The sequence below is a fragment of the Grus americana genome, unplaced genomic scaffold (assembly GCF_028858705.1).
Source record: "Grus americana isolate bGruAme1 unplaced genomic scaffold, bGruAme1.mat scaffold_495, whole genome shotgun sequence".
Lineage (NCBI taxonomy): Eukaryota > Metazoa > Chordata > Aves > Gruiformes > Gruidae > Grus > Grus americana.
In genome coordinates this window covers 11,524-21,384 of record NW_026561752.1, presented here as the reverse complement: position 1 = coordinate 21,384, position 9,861 = coordinate 11,524, and the positions used below count along the sequence as shown (strand labels likewise).

Sequence of the window (9,861 nt, the reverse complement as noted above, 5' to 3'; positions counted from 1 at the left end):
GATGCTCATGGCCAGAGCAGTGGAGAGCGCCCCTGCGTTGGGCGGCACGCTCCCTCATGATGAGTGGCGCACAAGGACACTCAAATACCCGTGATCATGCAGATCTATGTGGAGTCATGCACAATTTTGCGCACCCACATGCATTCACAGAGATCCATATGCGCAAGTGTCCACACAAGAAGCACACATGCATTAACAGAAGTTAACTGTGGACTTAAATGAGGGGATGCTGGATCTCACCCCAGCAGGGAAGGTCTGGAGCACCTCGAGGTAGAATAAAGCTCCGGACACATCAATGCAATAGGACTCCCAGAGACTTCCGAGACCGGGCAGGAGGACAAACAGGCTGGCAGTATTCTCAGATATTCTCAAATCAAATCCCAGCAACACCGCCCACTCACCTGAGGAAGTGACAACAAATGCCTGTCTGGCAAGCTGGGAGGGAGCAAGTTGGGAGGAAGGGATGGAGGAAGAAACAAGGGTATAACATGCCCTCTCACACAGAAGCCTTTGGGTGTCTGGCTGAGGATTGTGCAGATGCAAGTAGTTAGGTCCAGGCCACAATCACCTGGGGATGGGACCTTTCTGGCACTTTGGTCCACATCTTCTGCCTGTGTATTAACACACTCCTGTCCTTGAAATCCTTGTGCTTGTCATTCTAGCACACCGTGGGGGCTGTGGTCTCTCCAACTTGTCCAGCTGCTACTGCAGCAGAAGGTGCTTCCCCTCCTAAAGCTGCTAGCGAAGGCTCTGTCACGTGGTGACCCCTCACCATTCCCAGAGGAAAGGTAGAGTGGGAGATACTGAGTAGACCCCATTCAGGACCTGTCCCTTGGAGCTAAGGAAGGTTTCTCCAGAGCCAATGGCCATGAGGCCCTGCCTTGCTTTGTCCCTCCTGAGAAATGTCTTTGCAGCCTCAGAATATGTCCTGCAGGTGTGGACCCTGACCAGTGCTGGGCTCTGGTGAGGAGCCTGGGGCCCACAGGAGGCCCTTAGAGGGCAGCATCCCTACAGGCTCTTGTGGTCCTCTTGCTCTGCTGGGGAGGTGGCTCGGACAGAAGGTGGTGGTTAAGGATGGCACATTTTCCTGTACTGTGGGAAGAGGGAAGGGAAAGAGTTGCATCGCAGGAAGAGAGGATGGGGTGTTGCCTACATGTCCCAAGGGTGGCCAGAGGCTTACCAAATTATTGTTTTCACCAACAGAAGCCATTAGAGGATGTAATCTACCTGAGGAAGGGAAGGCCCTGAACTGCTTGCAGGAGACTGCTGAGCATGCTGACACGCATCCACTCAAAGTCCTGCTTGAAGATCTCTGCAGCAGGAATTAAACCCGTGCTCTGACCCAGCACACCTTGCAGCCCCTCACAGACAAAGCTGAAGGGGGGAGAAAGGAAAAACTGTTGAGAGGACGGGTAACCACAGATGTGAAGTGACGTGCTGATAATGCTGATAAAAAATTTCCACCTGCTAATTCACCATTTTTTGCCTGTTGAAGAGAGTATATTCGTCAGTAATTAATGCTGGAAGTAACTTCATCAGCTCAACTTCATTTCTATTTCTTCACCTCAGCATTTGCAGCTTGTGGGAAGTCAGGCTTGTCCCACACTCACAACCCACTGCTGCAGCATGGGTTCCTGCACAGAGGCTCTGGCTTGTTCCAGACCCACATGTTTACAGTCACCAGGGAGCTGCGAGGTTTCATGTATTCATTTGTGCGTTTATGTTTTGCAAACATGAGGAATTCTTGAGTCTTTGTCAAGAGGAGCAGTTCTACAGGTCTTATATTTTTTCCTTACATGCAGACAGATGTGGTCTGGCTGAATGTCTGGAGCTGACCTGGCACCTTCAACTCCAATGCTGTCCCAGCCAGATGATAACCAGGGTCAGCCCTCTCTCCCTAGCTAGCACAAAGTCCACGGCCCACACCTTGGAGCATGGGTAGCTGCACCAGCATAGGAGCAAAGCCAGCTATTCCTGGGAGAACTGACAAGATGGCACTTGGAGCCTTCCCTCCTCTTTCCAACCACACGCTCTGAGTTTGCCACAAAAGGTTTTGAACTATGGCAAAGAGGCAACGTGGGTTTGCGTTATTAGCTCTTCCCAATGAGATGATTCACCTTGCAAGGACGTAGCCAGGTAAGCAATTCGGAAATTAATGCACTCTGAAATTACCATGTCCATAATGAGTTGCCATAGGACCCTGAGATTTTGTGACAGGGAATGTTTGTCAGAGCTCTGTAAGGTCACCTTTACTTTGACTTGTTGCTCAGGCAAAGCAGAGTCAGACCTTCATTTGGGATAAACTGGTTATCATCGTTTATGACAGTGGGGGTGTTTTGGCCCTCTGATGCCAACAGAGACAATGGATTTACCCTGCCACTGCTTGGACTCCCTGTTTTTGTCTGGGCAGTCATTTTCTTTAGGCATGACAAAGATGTGCCAAAGCAGAATAAGACATTGCTTTCTATAGAATTGCAGACTGTCTACATTCCTGAGAGCTGGAGGAGGAGGGAACTGCACGTTGTGGATCCAGCTCTGATGTTTGATCACATGTCCGGGCAAAGCCTAGAATGCCACAGTCTAGAGAACACTGGAGGACTGCAGTTTGACCTTTTGGGTTTTCGGTAGGGACGGGTGGCTGTTGAGCTCCACTTCAAAGGGGCGGACTTGATCGTCCATGTCTGGAGGAAAGGTGTGTCCCAGTGGTTAGAGCAAGCACTGCTGGGAGTCATAGTGCCTTGGTCAAATTGTCAAGTCTCACAAGGAAGGGTGAGGCCAATTGCTTATAGACCCCCACACTCCCATTCCTCTCTGCTTTCCTGAAGTGTGTGGTCCAACACTTAGAGAAGCAGAGCTTGAAAGTGAAGACTTCTATGTTGCCTTCCCTTATTCAGGGTCAGGCAAGCAGTGTCCTACAATAAGAAGAGGACAGACATTCAGGCCCAAGAATAGTTCCATGGGAAGACTGAATCCCTTACCCGGTGTGGAAGAAGTCACCTCCCATCAATTGCTCCATAGGCAGAGCTCACTGACACTTTCAAAGATCATCCAGTTACTCCAGCACAACTCAAGCCTACCACAGAGCATGTCTGCCTCTCAGGGGCAAACAAGTCACTAACCACAGAACCCACAGTACCTCAAGAAAGCAAAAAGCTCCTGACCCCACAGGAAATTATGTCTCCTGAGTCAAGCCTTAGGGGCAGAAATCTTCTGGTAACCAGTCTCCCCCTTCCTGCCCTGGGATCTGGACAGGAGGAACAAGTGACCAGGAATTTTCTCTGCTCTTAAGGGGTCAGCCATTGAAGAAGATGAGTCATCCACGGCAGGAGGTAACACAAGAAACTTGCCCATGGCCATGTGGAAGATGGTCCTGGAGCTCCCTACAGCCACAATGTTTTTCCAGCTCTGGCCCCATAGGCGGCCAAAGAGACACAAAAGGCATGAGCATGTTGACTGAGCTCGTGTCTTCTGTCTGCACTTCTCAGTGACTGCTCGGTCTTGCAAAAGTCTTCCTTTAAAACCTCAAGTTTGCTTAAATTTGCTTTACGGGCCACCCGGGAGGTTATGAACATAAAGGCACAGGGAAAGACTTTTCCCATGAACAGAACCAGAATCAGATGTACAAGGGACAGAAAAATGCATTCTAGCATTAGCTAGTAGTGCCCACGTATTGTGACATAGTCACTATTATGTCTCTCAAGTTCCCTTTTCTCATGAAACCCTGAACCCTCCCTCACGCATCTTTGAGTTTTTACTAGGCATGAACAGAACGAGAATCATTCTCCTACTGGGACCCAGACCACAATTTTCTTACCCTGTTTTTGTCTGCAAATGAACCTACTCATTCACCTTCCAGTTTCCTACAGACATAGACCACCTCTTTTCTCCAGGTTCTTCATTGTCTTTGCCTAACTCTGATTCTCCTGTCTCTCCTTCTGAACCAACCCACTCCCGCCTTGGCACAAAGACTGAGTTTTGAGTGTCACCTCAGAAGACCTCACTGCAAACTCTTGCATGTTTACTCCTTCAGGAAAGAAAATCCAGCTAATTACTCCTTTTGGTCACCATGGCTGCTTTGGTTGTCTTCCAGCACAGCTGCTCTCCAGGGCCACCAAAGAGAAATGGCCCAAAGCACGGTGCACAGAGGAAGAAAACAGTCCACAGATACAGGAATCTACCAGGACTTAATGAACAGACGGGCTCCACTTTCTGCCACACTGGTCATTCTCCAGTACTGGAGAGGAGATACTACAAGGAGTAGAACAGCTCACAGTGGTGAAGGGGGTGCAGGGTGTGAGAGGGAGAGGTTAAACAGAGTATCTTCTCCTTTGTGTAGCTGATGCCTGATGCTAACAGTCTCAGCGTGTCTTTTCTGCTCAGTTGGCCTTCAGCTCCCGGCAAGCAGGCTTTCTTTCTGTTGGCCTTCCTGACATCTAGACATGATGTCATTCTGTGGTCCAAAAGTCATCAATCATTTCCTCTGTGATAAAGATTCCTGCCTAGCCCTCTCCTGCACTGACACAGCGCTCTATCTCACTTGCATGATACAGCTCTGTCTATCTCACTTGTCTGGTACAGCTCCAACATGTTCCTTGATATCAAACTGTCAGTGCAGAACTGACAGAAAGAAAGAGAAAGAGAGAGAGAGCGAGAAAGAGAGCGAGAAAGAGAGCGAGAAAGAGAGAGAGAGAGAAAGAGAGAGAGAAAGAGAGAGAGAAAGAGAGAGAGAGAGTGAGAAAAGAGAGAGAGAAAGAGAGAAAGAGAGAAAAAAAAGAGAGAAAGAGAGAAAGAGAAAGAGAGAAAGAGAGAAAGAGAGAAAGAAAGAGAGAAAGAGAGAGAGAAAGAGAGAAAGAGAGAAAGAGAGAAAGAAAGAGAGAAAGAAAGAAAGAGAAAGAAAGAAAGAAAGAAAGAAAGAAAGAAAGAAAGAAAGAAAGAAAGAAAGAAAGAAAGAAAGAAAGAAAGAAAGAAAGAAAGAAAGAAAGAAAGAAAGAAAGTGTCCTGGTTCTGGCAAGGATAGAGTTAATTTCACAAAAAGCCAGGACAGGTGAGCCAAGCTGGCCGGGGGCTATTCCATACCATGTGACATCATGCTCACCATAAAAGGGGGCTAGTGGGGCAGGGGCGGGTTCGGTGTGGCTCCGGGACAGGCTGAGTGTCTGGTTGGTCAGTCGTTGGATCGGTAAATTGTTCTTTGTTATCGCCCATTGTGAATATCTGTTATCAGTACTGTTGTTGATTGTTTCCCTCTCCCTTGCTGTCCCAGTAAACTGCCCTTATCCCAACCCTTGAGGCTTTGCCGTTGTTTTTCCATTCTCCTCCCCAGCCCGCCGGGGGAGGGGTGAGTGAGTGGTGCGTGGCACCCAGCTACCGGCTGGGGCTAAACCATGTCAGTCCGTTTTTGGCGCCCAACGTGGGGCTCGAACCCACGACCCTGGGATTAAGAGTCCCATGCTCTTGTCACAATCACCTCTCTTAATCATGCTTTCTTCATGCCGAGGGTTACAGGTAGACACTGTATTTGCACAGGCAAATTTAGTGTTGTTACTTAGCTCATGGGAGTTTGCGTGGTGTCAGTTATACAAGACCTGTGCCTCTGTCTTGTCCTTTCCTAGGTGACTTCCAGAGCTCACTCCTTCCTCCAGATATTGCCTCTGTGTCCTTGCCATTGCTGAGCTCTCGGGCAGTGAGGCTGTTACTGCTCAGTTGGAGCCGTGCTGCTGCTGTGCAGAAGCCAGCCTGGGGGCACTGCCATACCTCAGCTGAGCTGAGGTGTGTGGGTTCAGGGTGCTTGCACATGTCAGTTCATCTCTCGCAGTGAAATTCCACTTTTTCTTTACCTTTACCTTTATCATCTTTATCATCTTTATGTCTCTCTCTATCTTACTTTTGTCTCAGGGATCAGTTTCTCATCTTCAGCTTTCTCACATTAGACTGCACGCTACTCTCCAGGTACAGCACTTATTTTGGGGCCCTCTCTCAAGAGGACTACCTCACAGAGCAGCTCTTCCCAGCCCAGGAGACAGCTGTCATGCAGTTGGTGTGATTCCCCTTCCCCTTTTTACTTACAGACAACAGGAAAACTCTCAGGGGGGTGTGAACATCCGACATCAACAAGAGCTCTATCTTGCAGCTCACCTACCTGGCGAGTGGGAAGAAGAAAGATCTACAACACAGCATGCAGAGAGGAAAATGGGTCAGCCAGACACTGCTGATGGAGTTCCTCTTGCTGGGACTGGGGGATGCCCGTGAGCTCCAGACACCTCTCTTTCTCCTCTGTCTGGCCACATACACAGTGACCATGGTTGGGAAGATCCTCATCATTGTGCTGGTGGTCAGAGACCCGCATCTCCACACACCCATGCACTTCTTCCTGATGAATCTGTCTGGCCTGGAGACCTGCTACAGCTCCACCATCCCGCCCAGGCTGCTAGCCAGCTTCCTCACTGGAGACACGACCATCTCTGTGCAGGGATGTATGGCACAGTTTTTCTTCTCCCCTTCTCCCACCTTTTCCCCTGAGCAGACCGGAAGACTTGCCACAGAAGGAAGGAGGATTCGGAGGCCCAGGCTTGAATGCAGCACAGCTTTAATGAGTCTAAAGAAGAGAAGGAGGTGGCTCACAGGGAGCACCAGGGTCAGCCACTAAGAAGCAGAAGAGCTCTTGCAGGGTGTTGTCTGTCGGCCTGCCCTGCAGAGGGAGAGACGCCAACAGGTCCCCGCCAGGCTGGTGTTGAGAGACAGCAACAGGAAAGGAAAGAGAGAGAGGAGAGTGGAAGAAGGAAACAATGGCCCAAAGCTCTACATAGAATGCCCTGAATCTCTGCCTCCTCTCCAGCAGCATGTTCTGAGGTCTTTGGAGGTTCTTGCCAGGGGAAGCTGCCAGCAGATTTAGCAGGGTTGACACCTGTTGCCGCAGTAGCGGCTGGTGATGCAGGAGAGGTCACAGCACCCAGAGTTGATGGGCACTCCGTCACGGCTGAGGATGCTGCCAACAGCAGCGGAGGTGGAGGAGCCCACAACGGTGTTCTGTGGGAAGGAGCTGAGGATGGGGCCGGGCAGGGTCACCACCACGGGGGAGGGCTCAATGACGACTATGGAGTTCTGGCACTGCCTGACGCAGGGCTCATTGCAGCTGTTGGCCAGCGGGGTCGGGCCACAGGGCTGGCAGGGCAGGCAAGGCTGGCAGGGCTGGCACTTGTCGGAGCAGGACATGTCTCTGGGCCAGAGGTTCACCTGGGAGAGAGGGTAGGGAGAGGTAGAAAACAGGGGCACCTGAGGAGCAGCACTGCACCCAACCACATGGGAGGCAGGGCACCTCCTGGCCCAGCAGACGCTGCCCAGCTCACAGCCCAGGAGCTGCCTCACCTAAGTCCCAGCCCCTCTCTGTGGAAGACCTTCTCTGCCCTTGCCTCTCCCATGAGAAGCAGCTCCCAGCCCTGGGCTAGGGCAGTCCATATCAGCGGAGACATGCATCGAGGAAAGACCTGATCTCAAAGGAGGAGGAGAAGAGGCTTCCCACTCACCTGATTCCCAAGGAGAAGGAGGCGAGAGAAGTGGATGAGAGAGCAGAGACTTGGGCTGCCTTTTATAGAAGTCCCACGCTGCCTCAGGCAGCCCCTTGTGGAAGTAATAATGTTCTGACAAGCTCATGCCTAATGCAAAGCATCCCAGCTAATGGCATGGGCTGTGTCCTGGTTTCCTGCACTGCTGCCTTTTCATTTCCTGGCTTGTGCCACGTGCTTCCCCACGTGAAGGCTTCTGTAAGTGCCGGGACGAGAGGCCCCAGGATTTCCAGGGCAGAAACACATCAGCGCAGGCAGAAGACTCAGCTCCAGTGCTGATGGCGTCCTGTGCAGGCAACTGATGTGCACCTGGGTCATTCCTGTGGGCTTGTTTGTGGTTAGGATGTGGGCACCGGATGCCCAAGGACTGCCATTTGAGAGGACATGGCACATCTCTCTGACGGTCGCTCATTGTTGCACACCGGTGGGCTTCTGCTGGGAGGGTTTGACCCTATTGCAACACTAACAGTGCTGTCAGGACGCGTTTGCTGGGCTCCTTGGCCTCATCCCCTCTCTGTGCAGACTCTGCAGGTCCTCAGGCAACACCGTGAGCATGTCTGGGGCCCGGTCCTTCCCCGGGGTACTTGAGTCGTGTCCTGCCAGCAGGCTCCCCAGCATCTCCTCAGCAGAGGCCACAGCTGCTGATGTTTTCCTGGCTTTATGTGAGCGTACAGATTTTGGCATGGCTCCATGCAGGCGTGCACGAGCACACGTGTGTCGGTCTGTACTTGTGTGACCCTCATCACGAGGGCATGCGCAGGTCATAGCACGGGGACTCTCTCCTGCTCCCCTGGTGTGTCCATGAGCACCGCAGAGTAGCGGGTTGCCCTTGCCAGCTGAAATGCAGTCTCTGCCTCCTGTGCCCTCCACTTCTTGCTTTATGTACAGGGAGAAAGGCCAAGAAAGCCAAGAGCTTTGATTCAAACACCTTTGGTGGTCAAGCACCAGGAATTCCATATCCCCCATAAAATCCTGAGTCTGAGGGCCTAGCAACTGTGTCTGTGAAGGCAGGGACATGCGATTTAGGACAAGCCACTGAAACACTGCTGCTTCTTCATGAGCGACACAGGGAAAGTCCCACTTTGTGCAGAAAGGAGCTGTTATGCACTGACCACAACCCCCCATTCCGCATCCCACTGCGCTGCTTGGGATGGAGGAAATAGACGAGCCGAGAATGAAGGAGGGAAGTCTGTGAAAAAGAGGTGGGGATGGGGTGAAGGAGAGTGAGGAGCCCAGGGAGGAGCCCATGCTGGACCAGCTGCACCGACCAAGAGCTTATGGGTCAGGATTAAAGGGAGGGCAGGGACCGGTGGCATTATGGTGAGGGTCTGCTAGAGGCCACGCGACCAGGAAGACCGGGCAGATGAGGCCCTCTATAGACCGAAAGGAGAAGCCTGGTGTTCACAAGCCCTGGTCCTCATGCAGAACCTCAACCACCCCACTATCTCTTGGAAGGACAACACAGCAGGGTGTAAGTCATCCAGGAGGTTCCTGGATAACTTTCTTCTCCAAGTGACAGAGGAGGCTACGAGGAGAGGTGCCATGCGGGAGCTTGTTCTCACCAAGAAAGCTCAAGGGCAGTCTTGGCTGCAGTGACCATGAAATGGTGGATTTCCAGATCCTTAGGGCAGCCAGGAGGGCGCACAGCAAGCTCGCTACCTTGAACTTCAGGAGAGTAGACTTTGGCCTCTTCAGGGACCTGCTTGGGAGAGTAGCCCTGGAGGGAAGAGAGGCCCAAGAAAGCTTGCCACTACGCATAGAATCATAGAATCATAGAATGGTTTGGGTTGGAAGGGACCTCAAAGATCACCTAGTTCCAACCCCCCTGCTGCTATGGGCAGGGACACCCTTCACTAGACTACATTGCCCAAAGCCTCGTGCAACCTGGCCTTAAGCACTTCCAGGGATGGGGCCTCCACAACCTCCCTGGGCAACCTGTTCCAGTACCTCAACACCCTCACAGTAAAGAATTTCTTTCTAACATCTAATCTAAATCGAACCTCCTTCAGCTTAAACCCTCTACCCCTTATCCTGTCACTACACTTCTTGATAAACAGTACCCGCACCATCTTTCCCGTAGGCCCCCTTCAGATACTGGAAAGGCGCAGTCAGATCTCCCTGGAGCCTTCTTTTCTCCAGGCTGAATCACCCCAACTCTCTCAGCCTGTCCTCACAGGAGAGGTGCTCCAGCCCTCTGATCAGCTTCATGGCCTCCTCTGGAGGAGGAGCCGTTGACCACAACTCTTTGAGTGCGACCATTCAGCCAATTCCTTGTAGACCGAGTGGTCCATCCATGGAA

At 51.6% G+C, this 9,861-nt stretch overlaps 1 pseudogene; it reads right to left on the bottom strand.

Moving 5' to 3' along the window:
- Positions 1-6,888: 6,888 nt before the first annotated feature.
- On the bottom strand, positions 6,889-7,650 carry LOC129200786 (feather keratin Cos1-1/Cos1-3/Cos2-1-like; annotated as a pseudogene).
- Between the last annotated feature and the right edge of the window lie 2,211 nt (positions 7,651-9,861).